The sequence below is a fragment of the Acomys russatus genome, chromosome 20 (genome assembly GCF_903995435.1).
Source record: "Acomys russatus chromosome 20, mAcoRus1.1, whole genome shotgun sequence".
Taxonomy (NCBI): domain Eukaryota; kingdom Metazoa; phylum Chordata; class Mammalia; order Rodentia; family Muridae; genus Acomys; species Acomys russatus.
The window spans coordinates 46,249,768-46,276,057 of NC_067156.1; the positions used below are offsets into that span (position 1 = coordinate 46,249,768).

Below are 26,290 nucleotides of genomic sequence, written 5' to 3' on the forward strand. Positions count from 1 at the left end.
GTATTAGTGGTCAGTATACTTCTATTGTTGAGTAATCAGTTAGTTCATCAGTCTCAACCAAAGGTCATTGGCATTACTTCAAAATTTTCACAGTTATGAATAAGCCTACTCATAAATTTCTCTGTGAAGATAAGCTTCATTTCACTTGAATACATGCTTAAGAAGCATGGGTAGAGAGTTTGCTATATATTTCATTTGCAAGTTGTCAAGCTGTTCTCCATTTTCCATCTCATCAGTGATGCTGGACAATTCTAGTTGCACAGATTGGCATCTTTTGGAATTTATTATGCTGATTATACTGTACTTAGTCTAATTTGGGCACAGTGGTGTGCATCACTGAGTTTAATAAGTATTCCTTTAGTGTTTAATGTTAACATCATCCTTGCTGGTGCTTGTTTGCCACTCTTACTTTGTCTGTTCACATAGCTTGTCTTAATTAGAGTTATTTACTTATTGAAAACTTCTTAGTTTTTGTATCTATGAGTCTTTGTTTACTTTTTTCTTTTTTCTTTTTTGTAGGTACAGTGAGGTATACTGGTGGTATTCAAGAGAGAGAGCCTCCCTGGGCCCCTCCTGTTATTCTGGGGATCTAGGATGGAAACTGTGAGAGGAGATGCTCAGGGTCAGGGGCTGAGTTGGAAAAGGGACTTCTCAGCAGCGGAGGGCCTGTCTCTTGCTCTCGTGTTCTTGCAGGGGTGGATGGTCCAGGGCTTCTTACTCCTTGGAGACCATGTAGGCCATGAGGCCCACCTCCCTGATGCTGTAGCCTAGTCATTGTCATACCAGGAAATGAACTATACAAAGTTGTCATTGAGAGCAATTTCAGCCCCAACATCAAAGATGGAAGAGTGAGAGTTGCTGTTAAAGTTGCAGGAGACGGCCTGGTCCTCAGTGTAGCCCAGGATGCTCGTTAGTGGGCCCTTGGATGCATGCTTTACCACTTTTTTGATGTCATCATACTTAGTGGGTTTTTCCAGTAGTCATTTCAGATCCATGATGGACACATTTTGGATAGAAACACGGATGGCCATGCCAGTGAGCTTCCTGTTCAGCTGTGAGATGGCCTTACTCACAGGCTCGGCAACACCAGTGGACACAAGTATGATGTTCTGGGCAGCCCCACAGCCAGCCACAATCTTCTGGGTAGCAGTGATGACATGGACTATGGTCATGAGTCCTTCCACGATGCCAAAGTTGTCATGGGTGACCTTGGCTGGGGGTTAGGGGATGAGGAGTGGGGTGTGGGTGGGGCTAAGCAGCTGGTGGTGCAGGAAACATTGCTGGCAATTTTGAGTGAGTTGTACTTCTCATGGTTCACATCCATGACTAACATGGGACATCGGCACAAGGGAATAATGACACTTGGGGCCCCACCCTTCCAGTGGATTCCAGACTTCTCCATGGTGGTGAAGACACCAGTAGACTCCACAACATACTCGACACCAGCATCACCCCATTTGATGTTAGCAGGTTCAGGCTTCCTGAAATAGTGATGGGCTTCCCACTGATGACAAGCTGGCACTGAATGAGAAGATGTGGCTGTCTCTGAATCAGGGAGGAGCAGAGGGCCTCCTTTTTTTCAAACATATATATATATATTTTTTTAATTTTTTATTATTAGTTTATTCTTGTTACATCTCAATGGTTATCCCATCCCTTGTGTCCTCCCATTCTTCCCTCCCTCCCCTTTTCCCTTTATTCCCCTCCCCTGTGACTATTCCTGAGGGGGGTTACCTATATTTTTTAAACATTTTCTCATATTCTGTGGCTTGAATGGCTAATTTCTAAACCATTTTTAAAAGAGTGTATTGTATCTACAAACTAATTTTTGCTTCATCAAATCCATTCAAGAAATATACATCCATGGAAAAGTGTTATTCTCACAAATGAATATCTAATGCCCAACACAATCTGTTAAAATGATTTTTATTTGGTGAACTGCTTTGTCTTTAGTCACAGATCAATCGTCTATGTCCGAGAGAGGTTTATGTCTTCACTCTTTTGTTATGATTGTCTGAATGTTTATCATTTTGTGATGTCATGCTCTTGATTATAGCTTTGTAATATGTACTGAATTGTCAGAAATTATACCTCCTTATCTATCTATCTATCTATCTATCCATCTATCTATCCATCTATCTATCTATCTATCTATCTATCTATCTATCTATCTATCTATCTATCTATATACCTATCCATCTATCTATCTACCTATCTATCTATCCATCTATCTATCCATCTATCTATCTATCCATCTATCTATCTATCCATCTATCTATCTATCTATCTATCTATCTATCTATCCTTCTATCTATCTATCTACCTATCCATCTATCCTTCTATCTACCTATCTACCTATCCGTCTATCTATCTATCTACCTATCTATCTATCTACCTATCCATCTATCTATCTATCCATCTATCTATCTATCTATCTATCTATCTATCCATCTATCTATCTATGTATCTATCTATCTATCTACCTATCCATCTATCTATCCATCTATCTATCTATCCATCTATCCATCTATCTATCTGTCTATCTATCTATCTATCTATCTATCTACCTATCTATCTATCCATCTATCTATCTATGTATCTATGTATCTATGTATCTATCTATCTATCTATCTATCTATCTATCTATTTATCTATCTATCTACCTATCTATCCACTTATCTATTTATTTAGGTAGATAGTTGATAACAATAAAAAAGCCTTTTTTCAAATTTATTTTGGTTACTCTAGTGAATCAGGCCACTTGTTATTTATATCAATGACAGTATCAATTCATTAATATCTTCAAAAATCTTTCTGTGATTTCTCATTTGGGATTTTGCTGCATCCGTAGTTAACTTTGAAAGAACTTGACATTGTCTTAGCAATATTGAGTCCTCAATATGTCAGCACAGTACATTACCTCTCTTGTTCTTCCAATGATATTGCAATGATTATTACATGTTAGTTGGTCCTCAGGGACCTGAAACTTTAGTGTTTGTAAATGTAGTTAACTGAGAAGAAGAGGGGAAAACTTAATGTGTTCTTGTTTGTATTTCTCTATCCACTGGGAAAATAAATAGAAATATTCGGGGACCACTAAGCTACTATCATAAGTGTTAATCTTGTGCTGTAGGTGACAATTCTATCCTTGTCTCTTGTAATGGCTTCTTGAAACACATTTTAACTATTGAAACAGATTGCTAGTTTTTAAGAGTATTTTTTATTGGAAAACTGTGAAATTAAAATGCCGATGTTTCAAAATACTACTTTGCTCTTTGAAAATGTATCTTGATATCTGCTATGCAGTTTTTCTTCCCACTGTAAATTCAGAAACAAAATATGGACATACTATTCAAACTCAATTCACCCCGGAACTTCCCTGTGAAAAACTGAGACCACCATCATACTTTTCAATATTTTCCTATAAATATTAATGGGAATTATCTACATATAATAATCAAAACCAGGTAACTATTATGTAATTGGTATGTGTAATTGATATGTAAATAACCAAAATTATTTTACACCACACCCTGTAATACAAATGAGCCATTTTAATCTTTATTTAGCATTTGGAAGCAGTTTTCATCTGCTTTAGAGAGAAGCCTCTCTAAATCTATATTTTTGCCACCTTTTGCTCTATTATAAAGGGAGAAAAAAAAATCCCTAAAGAAAAATTGATGGGTTAGAGCATTCTTTATGGCTGTTATGTAAGTTGGATTAGCTTGTTTTGTAAATGAAAACTCAAATGAATAGTAAACATTTCCACTTCATTGAGTATATTATAGAAATCCTTTAAAATTCCTGACATATTGTTGGCCTTGGCACCATAGGGGATGTATGTTCTACCTGTTAGTAATTAAGGTGTCAACATTTTCATCCTCTCAGAAAATCCTTTTGCCTAGGGACTCCTCTGCAGTGCTACTACTGCTGCTGAACGTCTTTGGTATCATTGCTCAGGGCTTCTCTTTTACTTTGCACATAGAAGAGTCATTTGGATGTGTTGCTCACAAGAAAGGCTGCATTCACACTGTGAAAATGAGAGCATGGGCATGGGAATACAGAAAAATCTGTTTCTTCTTGTTGCAGAAAAATATCCCTAAGTTTTATTTGTTCATTGTTTGCATTTGAAGTAGTCCTTAGTAACTTCCTTTGGCCTGAGATTCTTTGCCATAGACCTTAACCAATCCACACCCATCAGTTTTACAGAGGTCTGCCCATTCTCCTCGGTTCTTGTCATCACCCTTTGGTTCTTGTCTGATTTCCCCCACCACCAACTTGATATTTGCAGGCTCCTCACAACTGGATGCTAGTGCAGGCAGATGGCTTGGCGCTGGCTTAAGGCGTTGGCAGCTGTGCGAACTAGATGGGGGATGTCTTCAGCACCTTTGGAAAGCAAATTAGCTCCATCCAAACTCCAGAAGCAGCAGTTTCTCCCTCCACCATGGTGCTGGGTTACTGCTGCAGCTTAATCCTGAGTGCACTTTAGTTCCTGACCCTGCTGGCTGCACAGAGGCAGGAAGGAGAAACAGTGCCTGTCATTGCTCTAAATAGGACAGAAAAGTTCTTAGTTATATGAAGTCTACCCTGAAAACCAGTTTAGGCCTAAACATGAGTTAAATGGGAGACAGAATTGATAGTGGCAAGGGAAAAAGTACTAGCCTCAACCCTACAGAAAGAACTACCGGAAACTAAGAAATGCTGGGGAGTGTCTGTTTCCTATACCTTTTCGTGGGCTCCCTTTCTTCTGTGTGTTTTGTCCTATTTGGATTTGTTTGATCTTAATATATTCCATTTTATGTTATTATTATCCCTTAGTTGTCTGTTTGCTTTCTAAGGAGAACTAAAATGGGGGTGGATCAAGACAGGAGGGGAGGTAGGGAGGACCTCAGAGGTGTGTCAGGAGGGAAATTCATATTTAGAATACAGTGTATGAAAAAATCCATCTTCAATAAAAATTAATAGTTTTAAACTGTGGTTTTGACCTCCTACAAAGGCTGTGAAATGACACTCTACCTTTCTGGGTGGCTATACTTTAAGGAGACAGATGCTTGAGAAAAATATTCCTGGCTTTAAAAGCAAAGCCCTGAAAAGCTTTGTATCTCAAAGATGGAGAAAGGAGAATTTACAATTGCAGGTGTTTTAAGGGAGCAACAGGCAGGATTTCTATAGTGTAACATTTAGACAAGTCAAGAAAAATAATAATGAAACTGGATTATGCTTACAAACACATTGAGAATTACATTTGTTGAGTAAGCAGTGGTGTGGAATCCTATTAGTTAATATTTTATAGCTATATTTTTTGGCTAAAATCTTATAGAAGTTGGCTAACAACTGATGTTCTATTTGTGGTGTTATTTATTGCATTCTCTGGCCCTATGACTCTAGATAGATGTGTACATATAAGTAGTCTACAAGTAAAATTATCTTTAATATTAAAAAACAAAAAAGTACTTCCAAGAGTGGGAGAAATGCTCTTCTCCAGGAAAGAGCGCAGTTGGTTGTCCAGTATCAAATGGTCAGGCCTGAGGTTGTACGTGGGCATGGCACTGCTCAAACTGAGTAGGTGATGTTTGGGAGTATACATATATCCATGTGACAACAATGAAAACAATGAGAGGTCATGAATTTGAAAGAAAACAAAGATGGGTATATGGGAGGGTTTGGAGGAAGGATATGGAAGAGAAAATGATATAATATATTATAATCTCAAAAATAAAAGAAAAATTACAAAAAATAATGCCTGTTTAATTTCCTACAGTGAAATATTTTTATCTTCCCCAAGTTGGCAAAGCTTAATGAGAAAACAAATGGTGAAGAATGTCATTAATATTCATTGTGCTATTATCATTTGCATATCTAATTATGTTATTTACTAGGTAAGCAATCCGAAAGTGATTGGTAACAGAATAAATGAAACGATGGAATGCAATAGCTTGGAATAGCACCGGTATTAACTCAATTTCACAGATGGGCAAACATCCACAGGGGTGATAAAAACCAGGCATTTGTTTTGCACTGCTTTCAACTCATCTTTTGCTACTTTACTGTGGTCATAGATTGACCTTGGTGCTGATTGAAAGTTGGTAGAATATTCAAAGCTTCCAGAATCATCTCTTGATTCTCAATTCTGTGCTTGTTTGATTTATTGTCTCCCCCAGGGACATTAGCAGTGGTGATTCGGGGAATAGAAAAAAGGAACAATTCAACCATGCTGATTCCTTTCTTAACGAATGTTTATTAATTTATATATGAAAATCCCTGTAGAAAACCCATGAAGGCTACAGAATTGAGTAGATATACAACCTACTTAATAGCCATGCACTTATGAAAATATAGAAATATATAAAATGTTTTCATACTATTTAAGGTTCATTTACCTGAGAGAACAGAGAGGTGATGAGGAGCACAGAACATCTCACTGAGTTTAGTTAATGATTTAAAGCATCTCATATAACATGTGTGTATATGTATATTGGTATACTCCATCTTCTGTCTATATTTACTAACCTTTGACTAGTGCACTGATTTTAGAGAAATATTAAATATGTTGAGTGTGTTCCCATGTAGCATGTTTACTCCTTCTATCCATTTCCTATGATAGATGTTACTCATGAAGCCTGAGTAGAGATCTTGGAAAATGTAGTAAAAATGTCTTTATAATAACAAGACGATTTATATTGAAATTAATATGCATCAAGGATATCAGCTCTCTTTATTCCATTCAACTTTAACCACCTGTTTTGAAATTTTATACAAAAGCAAATGCAACTGGACTATGATCTCCTAAACATTTGTGTATTTGAAATAGCATTGAAATAAGGGGGAAAGCAGTCTGTCAGAACACTGGCAAGGGTGCCCTCCATCAGTGGGAACTGTCAGTACTTGCCCTCAACATAATTCACTTCCTGTAACATTTTCAATGAACTTAGTAAAAAAAAAGTTAATAATAGCAGGGTGCTCAAGAAGGCTTTTTATTGTGTGTCTAAAAGGCTTTCAAGAACACTGAGCAATAACAGCTTTTCAAATGATGTATATTATCAAATACACCTAAAACTGTCTTAAAATATTATTAACATATTAGTTACCACTCCAAACTTGCAAAATTCTGTATAAAAGGTTTTCACATGACACATAGTTTTATTATGATATTTATATATAAATTGATAGCCAATTTCTATCAGCCAGTATCAAACACCCATCTGCTTGTTTTCTTCAACGATTAAAAGAAGCAGGAATCAAGTATAAAATAACAAAATTTTGGCACTGAACAAGAATTTTACAAATTCATGTTTAAAAAAGTTTTAGATTTATAAAAACTTATAAGATTTATAAGTTCTAAATCTAATGTGGCAAAGCTCTATACGCCTTCAGGTAGTTTCCCTTCATGATAATGCCTTTATAACCATATTACACTTGCTCAAAGCATGAAGTTTTCATTTGTATGTCACTAGTTACTGAAGAGATTGTGGTTCCCCTCTTCCCTGGGGGGCTGTTGGCCAGGAGCCCACCAAGGCAGGAGGAGCAGAAGGCAAGATGCAGAGCTTGGAAGGCTAAGAGCATGATGGAAATGGAACACTCTGGGAACCATTCCAGGGAGTTAGTTCATCTTTACTTAGGGAGAACAAAGGCTATAGTCCTTAGGGAGTGGGTTGAGGACTTCCAGGATAGGTGTACATAATTGGTTGAAATCAGGAAAGTTAAGGATGCTTTTTTGCATTTGCCTGCTGCCAAATTATCCTATAGGCACAGAGAGAGGAGAGCTAACAGAGAACTGTGTCATAGGCCATATAGCAAATGTGGTTAGGGCATCTATATCTAAAGATACTCTCCAGATGAAGTCAGGCAGACAGCAGGAAGCCCTGCTGTAGAGAGGGAGTCCTGAACATAACCTGAGCTCAGAATGGCTGTCCAGTCTGGGAGGGCTGCAACCTCAAACATCAGGGTCCTTCCAATAGAGATGCTTAGACATTGATGGTTTTTCCAACTCTAAGTTTCTATGCTGTACCTCCTTTCACATCTCTTTGATCTTCCCTGGTTTGTAACAGTCTCTCTTGCTTTTGATAAGCTGAACATTTCTGAAGTTCTTTTATTTAGATGAGATGTCAGTTTGCAGAGTCAGCATTGTAGATTGTGTCCTGACCTGAGTTTGTATTGTGCATTTCTATGGCTCATGACATCTTTGGAAGAATATAAAATGAAGTAAAGTGTCATTCTCAAGCCTAATAGGAGGGAAATGATGTCCCTGAAATCACATTGGTCTCAGATAAAGAATTTTCTGCATCATGAAGTATCTTTCCCTCTCTTTAATCTTTGGAAATAACTTACTACTGCTAACTCACAAAATATATCTGAAATATTACTATCTTGAGTAACCAAAAAACTTCAAAAATATTGGATAGATGAAGCTATTATATAAAATGGACTAATATAAATTCATTAGTTAAATGTCTTTATATTGCATGTCATTTTCACATACTTATGACAAAATTTACCTATTTAAATCCACGCTATGCTTATTTACTCAGGCAAAACATATTAATGAGGGGTGAGATTTCTCAACTCAGAATTCTAACAGTATCTCAACAGACACTGAGAAAATCGGAGTCAGTGATTCCAATGACTAATGATAATCATCTACTTCTATATCATGATGAATAACATTTGTCCATGAGCATTGAATTATAGCTGGCCAAATGGGTATCTTTTCTTAATTAAGGAATACAAGAAAACCCAATGAAAAAGCTTCTGGGTCTTTTAAATTGCTAGTCTTATTGATAATTGAAATATAGGTTATAAGTACAGTGCTAAAGCACAATGTCACGTTCCATTAGGTGGAAGTATTGTATTAGACAGAGGAGTACTAATCAGCATGAACAGCTTTCAAGTAGAAAGTGCTGCCTTTACCTTATCGTAAGACAGAAAAATACATGTTTGTTAAACCTGGTAAGTTTGTACTTCATGTTTTTCTGAGAAATGTTGCCATCTTCATATTACAAGGAGTCCTGAGGTCAAGTTCATGTAATATGACCTCAATGAATAGATTGGCTCAATAGACACTAAATCATACTACCCTATGATAGTTATTTTATTCCTCTAGAAAGTTTGAACTGAGGGTTCAAAGACTTACCTACTTATTAATTTATTCTGTGAGGAAGTGACATAAAGCAGAATGAGACGGAGCTTGTCCCTGATCAGAGACAATAGTAATCAACTCCAAAAACTTATTCCAAAGCAAACTGAAGTGGAACTTTCTCCATTGTGATATATATTGATAAAAATGGAAACAACATGTGGAACCAGCATTAAAATTATAATAAAGGCTTAAAATGTAAACACGTATTTTTAAAATCATGAAAATATTATCATTGATAATATAGAAAAAGCTTTCTTGTCTCAGGATTTGGTTCTCACTGGGAGTCTTCCAGGAAGAGATAAGTGCATCTATTATGCAGTGTTTTTCTTTCTAAATGTACTGTGATTTAAATGAAAATGAAATTAGGAACCTGCTTTGGCCTTCCTGAAAGATGTTGCAGAGTGGACATCACGATTCTCTAAGAATGACAGTTCTATTTTTGGTCCCCACTAGGAGGAATTGTTTCCTTTCCCAATGCACACCTTCTGTCATATCAGTGCCGAGAATACACCCCAAATGTAGTGAAGGCAGCTCATGTTAGAAATCTGAGGGGTAGGGGGTCAGAACTGGAACGTGGCATGGTAATTTCAGATGTGAGCAAGTAAAATTCTTCAATCCCATGGGCCTTTCACTAAGCCAATTCTACAAATTACCTTGTAAAGTCATGACAGCCTTGAAGATGATCTGGTTTGGGTACATCTGCATTCCATACAGCTTGCCCATTGTGGAACACCGCGCTCCTCAGTGGAGAATCCGCTTCATGGAGTGATTTCATTTAAGGATTGGCATTACATCTTGTAGACTGCTTAAATGCTGGCATTATAATCCATTGAACACTTTTTAATAGCTTGGGCTCATTAGTATTGTAAAACCTATGTAGCTCATCCTCCATAAATGAAATTTGTACATCTAATTAAGTCTTCATAGAATCCTAAATCAATGAGCCATTAGGAAATCTTGTTTTAAATGTTATCTGTGCTGGAGGGAGCAGATCTGCCAGATACAATGTGTGATCCTCAAGCATGAGCTTACTCATGAAACATCCCTTTGGGACCTTTGGCTTTATTTGCTGAAACTGAAGAACACTGTAAAAATCTTTACTAAGACAAAATTTTAAGTGAATGGGATATAATGAAAGTTTAATTAACACTAAAGAGGACATTTCCAACACTACTGCTCTTGAAAATGCTATTTCCATCCTTAGGCAAATCGACCATTGAGACATGGTGCTTGAATAAATTCTGGTGAAATAGGTTCAACTATTCTTATGTTTTATTTCAGTACTTTGATGATAACACTAATCTCATTTTTTTCAAATTTAATGATGAAATGTGCTACACATGTCAGCAGTACTTAAACTCATGCCAATAACTTCATGTGACTGTACTAATAATAGAGACACACACATAGATGTGTGTGCAAACATCCCCCGTTACGCCCCACATGCATGCCCATGTGTATTTTACACAAGAGGCTCAGTTATTAAAAGATTTTATGATGTGAAGAACAGCATCTTTTAAAGTCATAGACTGAACAAGTTGGAGAAAAGAAAGTAATTGTGAATGTGATGTCTATGGATATCAGATTACATTTAGGTAGCTCAGAAGACCCAATTTGTCCTTAAAGGAGGGGACTTAAGTGATGGAATGTCTACCAGACAAAATCACCTATTTATAGGACAACTCTAAGGGATCCTGATGTTGATATCAGTCTGTGTCCTGATCAAAGGTGCAACATATAGTATAAAAGAGTGTTTGTTTTTAGACTCTGAGATACTCCATGCTACACACAGCATTTGACTACATTTTGAATGCAAACAGAGGCACCACGACTGCAATGTGGTAGGCATGTAAATAAATACCACCACATGTCCATCACCATCCAGGAAGCATAATCTGATAAGTATCTTATTCCTAAAGTAGAGAGAGAAATTTCCATACATATTTATTAAAGTAAACTGGAAACATATGAGAATAAGGCTGTGTTAAAAATCATACCAGAAAAACTAGGCCTGAGAATGTTTTGAGTGCACTGGACCAAAAAAAAAGAGTTTAATAGCCTCACTTGAGTCCCATAAAGACAAGGATATGCAACCTTGTGATGACAATGGCTTCCACTGACTTGTCTTCTGACCACCTAGCATGTGCATGTGGCTGAAGAACAAAGAGCTCTCAGCTCTCATAGACCTTTCATCTCAGTTCTGTACCCACTGCTGTAACAGCCTGTTTATGTTGACATCCATCACTCGACCCATTTATCTGTCTATACTCAATTCTGTACTTTGCCTCTCAACTCAAACTCTGACTGTGGGGCTTGACTCCTCAGCGGTGTTTCCAGAAGGCCTCTAACAGGGTAGATTTGCTAATGCCCACAGTGGTTCTCCTTGTGAATTTATTGCTATTAAATATATTCTGACATTGTAGAAAGATGAAAACATGTCTGTTTCTGATGTAGCGTGTACACTACAGTTAGTGATTCCCCTAACTTAGGGACCTGCTTTCTCCCCCTTTCCTTACTTAGCATTTACGAAAATGTTCAAGTTTCTCAGCTAATTGCTTTTCTTTCTCAGCAAAATTTTACATCCTTGGGCACTTGACATCTCTTGATAACAAAGAGGAAGCTTGGCAAGAAACAAGTGCTTGGTAGTTCTTGCTCTGGGCCCCAGCTTAGACACAGGGTTTAGAACCACCTTTGCAGAGTAATAAAGACTTCAGTTCTCTGGAGTTCAAAGTAAATTAAGTAAGTTACTAACTTTAACTTAATATTGGTCCTTTTCATGCTACTGGTTTTAAAACACCAAGAAGTATTTCTAGATGTTATTAAAGAGGCTTACTCTGGCAGCAGATGGGAGTGGGTGCAGAGAACCACAGCCAGACATTATGTAAAAAGAGAGTCTACCCTGGAGGTCTTCATTGGGTCCCTCCCCTCACAGACTGGAGAACCCCAAGAAAGACAGGGAGGAAAGACTGTAGGAGTCCCAGTATGGAAGATACTAGGATAACATCACCCACTGAACCAACTAAGCAGGGCTCACATGGGCATGCAGACATTGAAACAGCAATCCTGGGGCCTACATGCATCTGTGCTATGTCCCTGTTAGCTCGGTGGGACTCCTAAGGATGAAAGCAGGTTTGTCTCTGACTCTATTGTCCGCTTTTGAAACTCTTTTTCTCCTATTGGGATGCTTTGTCTAGCCTCAATATGAGGGCTTTCTTGTTATCTTATTGTATCTTGTTTTGTCCTATTTGGTTGTCATCTCTTGGAAGCCTGCTTTTTTCTGAAGAGGAAAAGGAGAGGAAGTAGATCTGGGGAAGAGGAGAGTTAAGAGGACTGTAGGACTGGGAAACTGTAGTTGAGATGTATTGTATGAGAGAAGAATCTATCTTCAATTAAAAAAAAAAAAAAAGCTTACCCCCCCCAAAAAAAAAAGAAAAAACAAAGTCACATGACCATTTAGCATGTTATGCGATGCATGGTATTACTATTGTACTTACGTTCATTTATGTAAAATAAATGTTTCACATCTCTATATAATGTCTTATAATCTTAACCATATTTATATTCCTCTAAAACTTACCATCTTATGTTGTATTGAAAGTGAATATGAGTGATAGGAAACAAATCTGAACATGTACCTGATAAAGAGATTAGAAGTGAACTTTTTAACACAGGCTACATGTTTGTTTCCTTATTTCCTTACAACCAGACTTAACTCTTAGCACAGAGTAGGCCTTCATGCCTCTTACTAATGAATATGACATGAGTCATTCCTGTCGTCCTTTTATTTTAAACACATAAAGCATCAAACTGCCCATTTTTGTAGAAATTTAAAAAGTCTTCTTCATTTCTCATCTGTTTGGACTATATCTTACAATATGTGTGTTCTCAGACAGCAGTGGGTGAAGAAACAGAAGCATGAAATCAGAGATGGAAATGGGCTTTATCTGAGAAAATCACTAAGTAATATGTTATCAAATCAATAGATAAAAGGAGAGCTGACAATTGCATCAGGGAATGACCGCTGAAGTAAGCATGTGCAGGTGGAGACACCAGCCAGGTTCTAAGAACAAAAGCCAACTCCATCTTGATTTAAAACAAGGGCCTCTGTCACAGAGCAGCAATGGCAGCTTGTGTGAGCTCCTGACTGGTAAACAAAGATTGGTGAGTTCTATTAAAGAAAGTGTGCTTCGTAACATGAGCAAGAGTCATATCCTGACAATTTTGACTCTTGGGACTCAGAAAACATGCCCTAGAGCATGGCATCTTGGCATACTGAATGTTGTGAATTAAATACAAATCAAAGTCTCTCTGACCTATCTTCTATGTCCTTTCTGGCTCCATGGTTTTTTCTCCCCCAAAATACAGGTAGAAGAAGTTATATTTACTTTTCTGAATTCTCTTTATTTCTTTTGGGATCCTCCAGCAAAGTATATCTAATGTTTTTAATTTGGAAACGATTGTAGGAGTGTAAAGCTAAGAGAAAGTTGGATTGTATACTAAAATAAACACACAGCTGTAAGGCGTCCATAAAATAAACCTTGGTTCCTTCATAAAACCAGAGTCAAGCAAAGCCACTATATTGCTTTAACCTTTAAGGAGGAAAAAGCTATAGAGAAAGTGTGGCCTTTTTTTATTGTTCATAAGAAGCTGTCGGTGTGGATTTACCTTATAATTCCTGAGAGGGAATGTCTAGAATTAAAATGACATTTAGAAGATAGGGCCAACTAGTCCCCACAAGCAAAGATTCAAACAGAAATGCAGAGATGAGCACACTAGCCACCCCCTCAGCTTTGTAATGCCCATTCTAAGGTTGAGACACCCTTGGATGTAAAGGGCAAAGTATCAGAGCATTTGAAAATGGAAGTTACTCAGCTGTTCATGTCTATGAGTTTACTTTCTTAGCCGTCACGGACGAGGGGTGAGGGGATGGGTTAAATAGCAATCGCCACGGATGAGGGGTGAGGCATGGGTTAAATAGCAATGGCTTCATCTCATTCTTTTTTTTTTTTTTTTTTTTGCTTGTTTTGTTTTTCTGGGAAAGTCACCCTGTTGTGTAGTCCAGGTTGGCCTTGAACCCATAGTCCTCCAGCCTCATCCTCTCATGTGCTGACATCACCAACATCTGTCACAAAATCCAGCTTCATGATGTTTTGGGCATTAGATATAGGAGGACTATTCACCCAGGGCATGGGCTCATTTACAGTTGACTACTTGCTGAACCACTGTCAAAATACACATTATGTCCTTCTTGTTGTCTGTACTTGGCAGCTTGGGCATAGCCTTGGAGAAGATAATTTGTAGGTGTGCTTTAGAGTTAAATTTTAGAACAACGCACTGAACAGGAATGGTATGTTGTAATGAAGAATGTGTGAAAGGATTTAACCTTCTTCGTATCGATCAGCAAAAGTTGTGAAGCATAAAATGCACACACGATTAGGAGAAAATTAAGGAGCAGGGTCCTAATCATTGTGACGTATGACATAGATTAGAAACTGTGAACTGCCAGGTGCTGGACTTTCTCCCATTGTAGTTTCAATGTTGAGCTGAACTCAATTCAAGCAGTCATCATTTAAATAAAAAAAAATTGCTCATCTCTGTCACCATCTTTATCAAATATGTTCTTAGCTGCTAAAACTTGCAAATAAAAAATTTAAATCTGTATAGTTTTAAAGCTTCGTTGATATTCAGGATCTTTAGATAAAACACAACTATTTAAAATATAGTAAAATATGACTGTGTTCATGTCCTTTACAAAATAATTACCCTCTAAAAATTTTTTTTGCTGAGGGCTGAGATAGATTCTTGTACAATATACTCTGTGTTTTAATGGGGAAACTTAGAATCTACATTTGGATGACAGCACTAAAAGGAAAGACTCTAGCAAGCAAGAATGTCTAAGTTTCAGGGAACTCATGTAGTATAAGATGCACTACATGACTCTTCGTTTTATTATTTCTCTGGAGACATAAAAGAATTCCCTGATTACAAAATGGAAAAAAAATACGGTCAGAGTCTGATGCTTCAAAGGAAGGAAAAGGCAAAAGGAGCAATTAGCTTCCCATGGACAACTCATGTCTGGGGACTATGGCTGATCCTCTAATATACTAGTTAATGGTGACCAGTGTGGCTGTTGACCAAGACAGCAGTTGGCAGGACATAAGGTTAAGGCTAGGACAACTAAAATTAGAGTACCATGAAAATGTATTTCGTTTGGGCCATCTTCCAAAAAAAAAAAAAAAATTAGAGAACAGGCAGTTTAGTACGCGTGTTATTCTCCTTTCTAGATTTTTCTTTTGGATCAAAACAATTTGATTAATGAGCACTATACACTAAACACTTATGCTCACTTATAAATCCATAGATTACTACCTTGTTCTTAGTGTGATAACTGAAGATGGTGCCATCAGGATGTGATTAAGGCTCAAGAATGAAGCCCTCAGGAGACAAATGAGCCTTTGTTAAAGAGACTTCTGGTTTTTTGCCTGAAACTTCTGTCCGATGATTACATGGAAAAAAAAATCCCTCTGTAAACCAGAAAGCCAAGAAGCCAGGAAGCCCCCAGATACCAAATCTGTAGCAGGACTTTTTGGTCTTCAAAACTGGAAGCAACATTTTGTTGTTTATATGCCAGCAAATCTAAAGCATTAAGCTGTAGCAGCATAAATGCTGTGAGACAGAGGAAATGAGCGCACATGCTCAGAAAACCACCCCTGATACTTTACATTACATGCAGGTGCATTTGTGTTTAACACAATAGGTTCATTTCTAAAGTTGTTTTTTATAAATTATGGCTACAGAAGACCTTTATAGTGAGTGGAGCAGCAGGTAGGCACAGGCTTAGGACATACCTAGGGCATTCTGTTTTACCACCATCTCTGTTTCTGAGTTTTTTCTTCAGAAAATCTTGTTAGCATTTCTACTGTGTTTCATCCCCTATAGATTCATATTATCATCCAGACATGGTGGCTTGTCCCTAGGATCTCAGTACTAATCTCAGGACTCTTCAAGTCTGAGGCAAGAGGTTTTCTATGAATTTGCAGCATCCTGGGCTGCGTTGTAAGTTCAAAGCTACCCTGAGTTTTACAGCAATATCCTACCTCACAAAACAAAACCAGCCAAAATTAAGTAAGTAAACAAACAATGATATTGGTAACTGCCACATGATTCCCTTGTGAGGCTTAAAGAAACTATTTCAATTGAATATTTAATATATCACTTAACTTCTGAGAGCTGTCATGGTATTACTATTATGTTCACACATATGTGCACAAAGGCCACTAATAAATAATTTTAAGAACTTAGAAGTTAAAAAAACTAACTTTGTCATCAATAGTATACAATTACATAAATTAAAATATATATAAGAAAATGGGTATTCGATGAACTCATACCTGTTTAGCATATAAAGTATACATATGTTTTTAATATCTAGAGCTGCCTTTTGTGTATAAATTTGCCATTCAAATATTTAAGAGATTTTTCTCTAGGTTACACGTTTGTAAGCAGCCAAAACAGAATTCAAAGCATGATGTGAAAACACTAAGTAACACGTAGGTGCTTTGAAGTCTCCCTTATTAACAAGTATTGGTTGTATAAATGAGATATTTTAAAATAGTGTGTAGTAAATCTTAGTTAGTCAAAATATTGTAGATTTGTTGTTGCTGTTATTGTTAGTTCCTATTCAATGCAGAATTTGCATAAAACTAAAGAAAGCTACAAAGAGGAGCAGCTTCTCTCCCGTGTCTTTACTGTTTGTTACTTCTCACCTTTCCTCTGATCTGTTGTCTCTAGCTCAGCCAAGAACATTCAGTGTCACCTTCAGGATGAAGCATAGAGATAGGTATTGAAACAACCAATTGCTTAACAGATGAGAGAGAGAGAGAGAGAGAGAGAGAGAGAGAGAGAGAGAGAGAGAGAGAGAGAGAGAGAGAGATTGATTTATCCCTTCTGAAGGTCTTGCTAGTCTCTGAATCTGCAGTTGGTCATCAGATTTTAGCCAAATGTGACTCAAACAGCCAAACAGCCAGTTGTAAAGTGCCTGTACATTGACATTTTCCGATCTTCACACTGGGAACATTTCAGCCATCATATACCAAAGCCTGGACTATCTTCACAGAAGTCAAGAGACTACAAGGAACAAGGCCATCCGAGCCTTCTTGGATGAGATCTAGTAGACTAAGCATCATGTTAACTATGAGACAAGTGAGTGAGGGCATTCTAGACCAAGAATGCTGAAGTACAAAGAAACACCAGGACAATGCAAAGAATTGTGAGAAGTAAGTATGTGTTATCCTAGACTCTAAGCTTTGTAGAGCCTGGGCATTGCAGGGACTTATAAGAACAAGTATCTAAAGAGCTGGGAAGACGACCTAATGGTTAAGAGCACTTGTTGCTCTTCCGGAGAACCAAGGCTCAATTCCTAGCACTCACATCGCGACTCATTCAGTGGGTGATGAATGTTTGTTGTCAATTAAAGAGGAGTTAGTCACAAGTTGTTAATGGCCTTGTTCAGGGAGGAAACAAATTAAATGAGGCTAGATTCAGGGATCTCTTTTTCTTTTTCTTTTCTCTATCTTTCAATCTTTCTTATCTAGTGTTAGGGGGGAAGGGAGGGGCAGGGATGAAAATTAAAAGAGGGGATATAGGAATGGTAGGATAAAATGGTAGATTACTGAATCTACTTTTATTTTTTTTTTTTTTTGTATGTTTGTTTTTTGAGACAGAGTTTCTCTGTGTACCTTTGGTTGCCTGGACTCACTTTGTAGACCAGGCTGTCCTCCAGTTCTCAGAGATCTGCCTGCCTCTGTCTCCAAAAGTGCTGGGATTACAGGTGTGCCATGCACCACCACACCCAGCTTGAATTTGTGTTTATATTATAGAGCAACTTCTAGCCTCAATTATTTTACATTGGTATGAATTTTGAATATAGATACAAATTTAAGATTATAATTTGCAACAACACACTGTATGTATGTTTCAACTCTTTATAAGGTATTATAACTAGTCAACTCATTTAAAATGCAATGTAAAGTTTTAATTCTATAGAAAGCTACTATTACAAATTGTTTAGTATAAGTAAAAATCCAAGTTAGTAGTCAGTCAATCAAACTTACAGTCAGGATAGGTACAAGTTTAGTTAATTACAGAAATAAACTTTATTTAGCCTCTTGTAGATTGTTTTTGTAGAAAGATTATCTTCTGTATTGTATGTATTCAATGCCTGTGAACTGCAAAAAGGCTATGGCCTATAAGAAAAGGTAAAACAGAAAGTGGGACATCCAGGAGGCAGAGAGGATTCTGGGATATAGCCAGGCATGGGAGATTTAGCCAGAAAGATGTGAGGGTGGAACACATGGTACCTGAGAAGAGGTAACCAGGCAAGATGCAGAATGTACATTAGTATAAATGGGTTATTTTAAGTTATGAGCTAGCCAGAGAAGAGACTAGCTACATGGCCTAGGTATTTGTAAACATATTTTAAATCTCATGAGTCATTATTGTGAAGCATGGGGCTGGGAGGAAAAACATACACCCTACTACAGATGGCATCCACAATCAAGCACGTAATCCAAGTTTAAAACACAAGATTCAGAAATTAAACCAAGAGTTCCAGACACAGGAGCCACACCAGAAAGGCAGGCAAGATCCCTTTAAAAACCACCATTGGTACCTGTCTGACCACTTAACTGGAGGTTGTTCAACAGCCAGTAAGGAGCTTGACATAATTTGGTAGCTGGTCAGATTAGGTCTCCTTAAAAGAGAGCAAAAGCCACAGCGGGGTAGGGGTGGGAGGAGGCATGGCACATGCTTGTAATCAAAACATTCATGGATGCAGAGGCAGGCAGATCTCTGTGAGTTCAAGGCCAGCCTGGTATAAAAGGCAAATCCAAGACAGGCAAGGCTACACATGCAGAAACCTGGTCTTAGAAAACAAATAAATAAATAAATAGGAGCAAAAGCAGACCAGTGCCTCAGGCTCACCCTGAAGGCAAAAGCTTCCCAGAGGAGCAGCATGAAGTAAGCTCAGGAAAAGAGGCTGGCAAGGAAGTCTTTCTAGCCAAAGTGCCAGAAAGTAGCAGGAAACTGCAGAGAGGCAGAGCGGAACACAACTTTTTAAGAACTTTCCTGCTTACAAAAATGCTCTCATTTGGGAGAAAGGTAGCCCGTGAATCAGGTAGTGAGTAGGAATGCCTGCCAAGCTGCTGTGGGCCAAACAGGCCATGGATGAATGCTTAAAGACGCACAAAAGTGTGGTGGGTGGGAGAGCTTGCAGGATGAGTTACTGAATGCTTGGGGTAAGGCTAACAGCAGCGCAAGACGCAAAATGAGAAGTTCCAAGCCTCTGAAATGGTAAGGTAGTGAGTTTGGAAAACAATAAGGGAAGGCAAGCTGGGTATAAAAATAATCAGAGGAGGAAGTGTTTGGCTTGAATATAAGAAAGTATACTCCTTAGGGAGAGGTTTTGAGATTTAAAACAAAAAATATTTTCTGTGTAAAAATGGGGGAAGACACAGTAACACAGTGCATCTGGATTCTGTTTGAGTTTGTTTCGTTTAGCATACATATAATTTTTTTCAGGGACAATTACAGTTTTGTATATCCTCTTTGGGAGAGATCATAATGGGACAAACTTGGAGAAGTAGGAGCCTGAAAAATAGACTGCTGGACGGGAGACTATGGAATATAGATTAGGGGAAAAAAGTTCCAAATAAGAAAAGTCCACAGGGAAATTGAAAAAATGGCAGCCTATAGAGATATTGGATAAAAAAGGCTTCAGCTTTAGGCCAATATGGTCAATATAGATGTCACAGGTGTACTGTCAAGGTTCGATTACTGGAAGAAGGTCTATATACCACATTAGAAATACAGATCCTGTTTGGTGTTGCCTTGGAGCAAGGTCACACAACGCCTTGTGTGCTTCATATTATAGAGTCTACCAAGCTGCAGTATATGCACCATGCCATAGGTTCATATTTAGAATTCCAGTGGGATCTTGCTTTCAATTCTGGGAAAGATAATTCTAAGGTTGCACATTTATTGGAAGTGATGACAGTCTTGGAAACGCTTTGGCAGAGTGAAGGTGATGATGCTTCAGCATATACATCCATTCGAATACAACAATATTTTAGGCACTATGGCATTGAAAATGTTATAGATATAGCTTACAATCTTAAGGATGAACAATTGTAAATATATCTAACAGGACTTTAAAGAAAAAGCTCATAGAACAGAAAGATGATACAGAATCTCCCAGAAATAGATTAAATAGTGGTTTGTTGACTTTGAATTTTTTAAAAAGTCAATGATACAGGTATCAATTGGTGAAAAGCACTAGATCTTAGAAAGGACTGAGGAAATACAGTTACATGCACACACACACACACACACACACACACACACATATCTGTTTTCTAAATTCCATAATTACAATGGTGGTGGTCCACACCCTTAATCCCAGCACTTTGGAAACAGAAGCAGGCACATGGAGATTACATGTTTTAGGTTTAAAAGCTGCTTGCAACAGGCAGGCTAAATTTCAAAGTGAATGTCCTTTATGATCTAAAAATAAATACACCTAAAGGCATGTTTAATTTCAATTTTTCAAAAGAATTTTTAAAATTTTAATTGAGAGATACTACCTTTTTCTGTTGCCAAAAAAAAAAAAAAAAAAAAGAAAAGAAAAAAAGACAAAAAGAAAAAAAGCCTAAGTGTCCATCAGTAGAAGAATGGATAAAGAAACTGTGGTACATATACACTATGGAATACTACTCAGCTATTAAAAACAAGGAATTCTCGAAATTTGTGGATAAATGGATTGAGCTAGAAATGATCATAATGAGTGAGTTAACCCAGAAGCAGAAAAGAATCAAATGGTATATACTCACTTATATCTGCATACTAGCCCAAGGGGCATGTCCCACGAAAGCCTTCACTTACCAGGAAACTGGGACAGAGGGGAGGACATCCTATTGGGACTCTAGATGAGAGAAGCATGAGAGAATAGCAAAGTAGAAGGATCCAGAGGGTCCTAGAAACCTACAAGTAGAACATTATGATAGGCAGATTTGGGCCCAGGGGTCTCGCTCAAACTAAGGCACCAGCCAAGGACAATACAGGTAGTAAACTTTAAACCCCTACCCAGATCTAGCCAATGGTCAGAACATTCTCCACAGTTGAGTGGAGAGTGGGATATGACTTTCGGACGTACTCTGGTGCCTCACATTTGACCATGTCCCCTGGAGGGGGAGACCTGGGGGCACTCAGAAGAAGGATAGCAGGTTACTTGATACCCTATGAGCATATACAGGGGGAGGTAATTCCCCTCAGGAACAGTCATAGGGGAGGGGAATAAGGGGAAAATGGGAGGGAGGGAAGAATGGGAGGATACAAGGGATGGGATAACCATTGAGATGTAACAAGAATAAATTAATAAAAAAATTTTAAAAAAAAGAAAAAGAAAAACATTTTGCCCTAGGAAAGATATAATCTACCAGAAAAAGGAGGCCTCCAGAGCTGGATTGGGGGATAGTTTTGTTTTTATCTTTCCAGGAGAACAAAAGCATGCAAAGAAGGAATCCAGAGACCACTGGGTAAGCGAACCATCTGAAGAAAAAGGACCAGACACCAGAAAAGACAAGACAAGTAGCCCAGGTGATTCATCCTCACAGACTGCCTCGGCTGTTTCCTTAAAACTCTGCATCAGGAACAATTTCAAAACAGCTAGCTAAGAAGATGAAGCGTCACAGACTGTTCCAGTCAGGACTTCATCTAAGACTGCATTTTCGTAGTACATAGACACTCGACAGCAAATGTTACAGCTAGCTTTCTTAAGTCTTGACCATTTGCCCCAATTTTGGAGACTCCCAAAAGGAAGTTATATCCTAGATCATCGGGAAGCAAATTTGAGAGAATGACACTCCATTCTCAAGAGGTGGGGGTGGGTGGTTTCTGGTTGTTCAGTGAGTGATGTTTGTCATTGTTTTAGAGGGTTGTTTGCAAGTTGTTAATGGTCTTGGTCAGGGAGGAGGTGTAGGAAGTTAGATTCAGGGATTTTGTTTTCGGTCTTTTTCTCTCCTCTATATTTCTTTTTTGAATATCTAGTGTTAGGGGGGGAAAGGGATGAGAAGGAATGACAACAAAAAGGCGGGCTACAGATGCAATATAAAATGATAGGAATCGGGTAGATTGTTGAATCTTCATTTATAGATCGCTGTATATTGATACAAAATTAAAGTTATACTTGGTTACATTGGTATAGATCTCAGCATTTTAACACAAAGTAAGGTTATGATTGGTTACATGTGTATAGATCCTTGTATATTCATTACAATTTACTTTGTATGAACTCTTTTTAAGTAATTGTACCTATGTAATTCTTTAAAATGCAATGTGAAGTTTGAGTCCCTTTGAATGCTACTATTACAAACAGTTTAGAATAATTAAAAATTGCAAGTTAATAGTCACTATATCAAACTTGTGGTTTGTTAGCTAGTAGTTTAGTTAATCACAGGTGTTTTCTAAGTTAATCAGACAGTATATAGCTAGAACCAAGATATATCAGAGATAGATGCTACCATGAAAATTAGAGGTAAGTATTTGAAATCAAGATCTTATAATCACAAAATATTTTGCCACAGTGGCCTGGCCACTTATTTTACATTTTATTTTTTGACCTAGCATATTTTGACACCAGTAATATACAAAAAACAAACACATATTTCATGTGAAAATATGGCATTTTTGTTTTTCAGTCATGCTGATTTTGCTTTAATTTAAATGTTTATTGATATTTATCATCCACCAAAGACACGACAGAGAGAAATTTGACAGCACAACAACCAGAAACAAAATTTTATTTAAAAAACTTTACCAATTTAGAACTGATTAGTTACCATAGAGATTTGATTAAAGACAGGAAATAAGTGTGTGTGTGTGTGTGTATGTGTGTGTGTATGTGTGTATTTATGTATGTACTTGGGGGTGAAGGGAAGAGGGAGTGAGAAATTATAACAGAGAGAGACTGGATTTCCAAATGTTAACTCTCTGTCTTTGCTATGTCTGGCAATCCTGCATTGAATACAGAAGTGTAGATATCAGCAAGCTGATTTCTCTTGGATTATACCAATTTCTTTTATATTATACTCAGAATGAATTATTGCTGCAGCACAAGGTATTTGTGTTTGCTGTAAGGTTATATTTTCTTACATTCCCCCAATAGTATATAAGCATGACCTTTTCTGCACATCTTCCTTGGCTAAAAGTGCTATTATAGATTGGTTGAAAATGTGATATAGGATAAAATTTAGAGATTTAATAAAGTTGAACATCCAGCAATGTATTTCTGAAAGGATATAGTGTGTTATACCAAAGAAAGATAAACTGCATCAGACAGAATTAAATAAGCAAGATATTCAAATCTACAGCAGCAAAGTTCAAGAGAAGATGAGGATGTTTTTAAATGTTGGAGTGAACTGGGGAAAGAATTATACGATCCTGTTGGAGGAGCCATTTATGCTCACCATTTGACACTTTTCAGAGTTCTGTGCATACTGACCACCCACATTGGATGACAGGGAACCATTTTTCTTGATAATACATTTCAGAGATATAACTACCAAGTCTCCTTGGGCGTGTAAAGCTCACAATCAGCCAGGATATTTGTGTCTCAGAAGAGAAGAAAAAGAATTTTCAACCATAACTTTCTCTCTCTTGTTTTTTAGAGGATATTGGACATGTATTTAGTATATGTACTCAAATTTATACTCAATTTTGTCCATTTCCCTTTCTTTTCCTCTCTACTCCTACAGAATGCCTTTCTCCCAACAAGATTTGTTTTTTCATGTATTTCTGATTTGTGTGAAACTCACTGAGTTTAACTATAGTTGCTTGTGTGAGCATGAGTGGAGTGTTACTCAGCGGCTACACTACTATAGAAATGGATTTCCACACCTAGTAGCCATTAACTGCCGATGACTCCCCAGGGAGGGTCAAGCCTCATGTGCCTCTTCCCCATCTTTGGCATGTCCCTAATGGAACTTTCCCTCTTGCATAGGTAACCACAGTGGCTATGAGTCCATGATGCATCCGCTATGATCTGTACAAAAGCATCATTTCAGAGCACTCCTTCCTTTTTCCTGTTATTTCTGGCCCCTCTGTTGGAGGTTGGTCTGATGTATTTTGATGCTAATTACTGCTTTACTGTCTTTGTGCTCCAAGTATTGCTATGTAACCTTGCCTAAAAACTTATTCCAATATGACTAATAAAAAACTGACACATTTGGGCAGGCAAATGGAATAGGCATGGCTAAGGTTCCCAAGCTTCAGAAAACAAAGAGAATCATGGGAAGGAGAAAGGAGAGACCCAGACAGAGGAAACAGAAGGAGGAGAATCTCCATGGGATAGGAATAGAGCCGCGTGAGAGGTAGCCCAAATAGAAATTATTAGAAGCAGATGCAATGGGATGGAGAATGGGAGCTATTGGAGACTAGCTTAGGAAGTAATTAGTATCTGCCTTGCCACATGTAAAGGCTTACTCTAAAATACATCAGGTGTCTCTGTTTTTATTGATTGATAGTGGGTTAGAAAATACCACTGTAATAAATATTACATACTATAGCCTAATAATATTATTTATTAGAAACCCCCTTTAAATTAACTGCAGCACCCCTCTTCAAGTGATGCTTCTGAGCCTCAAGGAGAATGAATGATATGGGTGTCTTGTTTAGTGGGGAACATACATAGTCCTTTTGAACCTTTGCATCCATCAGTGCTCACTGCAAAAAGAAGTTTCTCTACTTAAGCTTGAGAGCAAAACTAATCTATGGTTACATATATAAATATTTTGAAGCGAGTTTGATTAATTTTGTGTTAAATTAAAATGTTGAAAGAGGTTTGGGAACCTATCCACTTAGCAAAAAGCAAAAAGAGAGAAGCCATTTCCCTTTGACCTTAAGACACACCCAGCCAGGTTTGTTACCAGCCATGAGTTCATTCCTGTGAAGTGCTCAAATCTAAGCACAAAGTGGTCAGTAAGCCCCATAACTGCCATGCTATTTATACACGAATGGACTTGCCTTGAAGGTCTGCATGCAGGGATCTGAGTAGGGTCAACAAAATTGAAGATCTTCTCAGGTAAATACTCTGGGACAAATGGTCATCAAAGTTTTAGTCAAGCTTAAAAAGGGACTGAAGACCACTTTGGTTAGTGAATTTGTTGATATTGCTGCACATTTAACTCTAGCTTGGAAGAAATAAGGAATATTCAGCTTTTTGTGGTCTTCATTCACTTTTTCTCTTTGTTGAGGCAGTTTATTCTTTCAATGTGGAGTGTGTGTGTGTGTGTGTGTGTGTGTGTGTGTGTGTGTGTGTGTGTGTGTGTGTTTTCATAAGTGGGAAGCCAGAGGTTTAAATTGGAATGTCCATCTCAAATGCTTTTCTACCTTATTTTTTGAGATGGAGTCTCTCATTCAAGCTGAAGCTTGTCATTTTAGCTGAACTCTTGGCCAACAAGCCTCAGGGCTCTGCCTGTCTCTGTCACCCAGCATTAAGGATATAAGTGCATGGCACTGTGCCTAGATGATTTTTAAATAGGGTCAGGAGGTTGTTGAACTTGAGTCTTAGTGCTTGCACAGCAAGCACTTCACCCACTGACTGGACTTCTGAGTCCTGACACAGTTTACTATTATCTATCTGAATTGAATTCTGTTGGATGTTTGAGTCACCATTTGATCCTGGTCTTAGAACTTCAAGTTCCATTTGGTTTTAATTTTATTTTATATTAATCCTATATATATATATATATATATATATATATATATATATATATAGTATATATGTACTTATAAGTCATATACATATGTTTATACATATACATACTCTGTGTGTGTATGTGCACACGCGTGCGCACATGCATGATAAGCATGCAGAAGTAGTCATGAGGTCCCTTGGAGCTGGAGTTGTACTTAGCTTCCAAGTGGGTGCTGGGAGTCGAATTGTGGACCTCTGGAGGAACAAACAGCTAGTGCCCATAACTGCTGAGCTGTCTCTCCAATCTCTTTACATTCATTTTGAATAAATGCTTGTAGCATCTCCATTAACTCTGGTTTGAAATAGGTTCTCTTCCTTGGACAGATGCCCCTTAGAGTTCCTCTGTA

General features: G+C 37.7%; 1 pseudogene; it reads right to left on the reverse strand.

The window, feature by feature from the left end:
* Window positions 1-714: 714 nt before the first annotated feature.
* Window positions 715-26,290, reverse strand: part of LOC127204268 (glyceraldehyde-3-phosphate dehydrogenase-like) — a 40,227-nt pseudogene continuing 14,651 nt past the window's right edge.